Source organism: Alosa sapidissima, chromosome 12, assembly GCF_018492685.1.
Source record: "Alosa sapidissima isolate fAloSap1 chromosome 12, fAloSap1.pri, whole genome shotgun sequence".
NCBI classification, from domain to species: domain Eukaryota; kingdom Metazoa; phylum Chordata; class Actinopteri; order Clupeiformes; family Clupeidae; genus Alosa; species Alosa sapidissima.
In genome coordinates, this window is record NC_055968.1 from 14,237,701 (window position 1) to 14,240,200 (window position 2,500).

General features: G+C 40.2%; 1 protein-coding gene across 1 annotated transcript in view; it reads right to left on the minus strand.

Moving 5' to 3' along the window:
- Positions 1 to 2,500, minus strand: part of scfd2 (sec1 family domain containing 2) — a 133,928-nt gene that overhangs the window by 94,664 nt on the left and 36,764 nt on the right. The window lies entirely within an intron of this gene.

Here is a 2,500-nt window from a genome sequence, read left to right on the forward strand (position 1 = left end):
GAACAGAGAAAGAGAGAAAGAGAAAGATAGAGAGAGAGAAAGAGAGAGAGAGAAAGGAGAGACAAAAAAACAAGAAAACGTGAGAAAAAAAAGGCGTTTTATTCCAAAACATTTTTTTTTTTTTTTCAAATTCCAATTAACTCCAAAGTATTTTGCTGCAGTTTCAGGTCAACGATCTGTGACCAGGCACTAATTTAGAAATCAATGGCCTCTGTGCTAAAAGAGTCTCGCCATGCCTCGGATCACTCTGCTCCGCTCTAAATGTAGCAGCAACTTCCATACACACGCACACGCACGCACACACACACACGCATAAAAACGTACGCACATGCACACACATACGCACACACACAGACACACACACCATGGATGGAAATTAACCACCCGCCCCCCGCCAAATGCGGGTAGTTTTGTGCGCTGGCGGGTGAATTTGGTCAACTTACCAGCCACTGTGGCGGGTAGAGCTAGCGTACCACAAATAGTCAGATCCGGTCTAATTTTCATACTTATTGAGGGTTAAAAATAAGAAAGTGTCTGTAGGGATCATGTAGCCTAACGTTACCAGCCTATAAGGGTAAATCGCGCTGATTTGAAGTTCTACAACTCGTAGTGAGCCGCCACCGCAGCATAGCCTATAGGCACTGGTGCAACGCTTCACTTTCACTTCACCATTAAGAAACTGTCACTATGCTTTCATGTGCCACTGCTAGATTATTTCAGGATGACTGCATAGACATACATCTAGTGAGATCTGTGGATCTGCGTTATATCTTCACAGGCTAATATTCTCACGTATCTTTTGAATTGGCCGTAGGCCTAGGTATTTCAATCCGGCCCGCGACACGCTGCTATTTAGACCTATGAGGCAGACAGACGGACATCTCCACACCCATTCGTCGTGATGGAATATCTCACAAACTTTTCATTCAAAGAAATTACAAACCGTATCAGAATAAACAGCAGAACTTACCGAACGCAAAGGTGTAAAGCATTCCCTTATACAAGTTATAGCCGTTCCCGAGTAATCCGGTTTTGAAATTGAAGCAAATGTCTACATGGTCTCCAGCGTTGGGCTTTTGTCATATATGATAAGGCCAAATACAAAATAAATGTTAACAATATCGCCTAGATAACTGTACAACCAGAGTTTTTCCAGTGTAGTTTCACAAAATGCTAAGCATGCATATTACGTTTCTTAAAGCTGAGCAGTGCTTAAATTGTTCAGTGCATGATTTCATTACGGGCCAAATAGAAAATAAATGCTAAATGTTAAATATAGCCTTGATACCTGTAAATATTTAAATCAGATGATGTACACTATAGTTAGATCAAGTAGAGAGTTGGATTATGATGCTCCAGAACTCACACAAACGGAGTCTTAAAGGAGCCACACCACTTTTATGACAAGACACTATAGCATATGAATGTGGTTCTGTTGACCTTTAGTTTTGTTGCTACTGTGCTTGGAGGACAGGTTTAGGGCAAAACTCAGCACATTTTAGTCATATCGCAATAATGCCGATTAACTTGATCATTTTGGGTAGCCTACTATAATCATGATATCACATTTTCATGCCGTTTCTCTAGTGGCTGGTAAAAAAGTTGAGTGGCTGGTAGATTTTGGAATCCAGGTAGGTAGAAAAAATATTTAATTTCCATCCCTGACACACACACACCCACACACACAACCCCCCCCCACCCACCTCCTGCCACTCCTGGGTGGAGTGCAGGAATGCACGGTAAGCAAACAAGGCAAAAGATGGAGAAAACACTGGCCTATTTATACACACCCGCATACAATGCAAATTGGGCCACAAGCTGATGGGGTGAAACGGTGTGATAAGTTCACGCTATGAGAAGATTACTGTTCATGCTATGGTGTTGGGGTTTACGGGACCCATACCATACAGTGAGTGAGACTGTGATTTGTATCCATTTCCCTTGCGTGATTTCAGTTTGGTCTCATTTTTCAAACCAGTCAAAATAAAGTTAATGGGTTGCAGCTATGGAGCTATGGAATAGCACACTAAAGAGCTTAGACATCTGGATGTTCAAAGTGTTTCTAAAGTACTTCCAACCATCCTGAAGTGGGTTAACACAAAAAAAGTGTACATTGAACAATTTCTGTTGAGGGCATTCATTTCAAGAATCTATTACTCCAGTTGTTTTACAATTATGGATCAACCCTCATATACCATTCAAACGTTTTTGGCTAAGTTATGTAGATGATATTGTCAATTTAGAATATCATACTGCTCACGTAAACAAGGCCAAGGTATCCACCCTACATAAATGGGAGGCATTAATATGCAGGGTCAAAGATATCATACCTCTTGTGTGATGAGTTGCGTCATTGTATAAAATACATGTTGCTGTTGAGTGCTCTTTCTTTTCTCTTTCTCTGTAAATATCTGTTTTTGTAATTTTGCATTTTTAATCTCTTCTTTTTAACACAATTAGGTGTATGCTTTTATATATCATGTATCATTTTATTATTTCA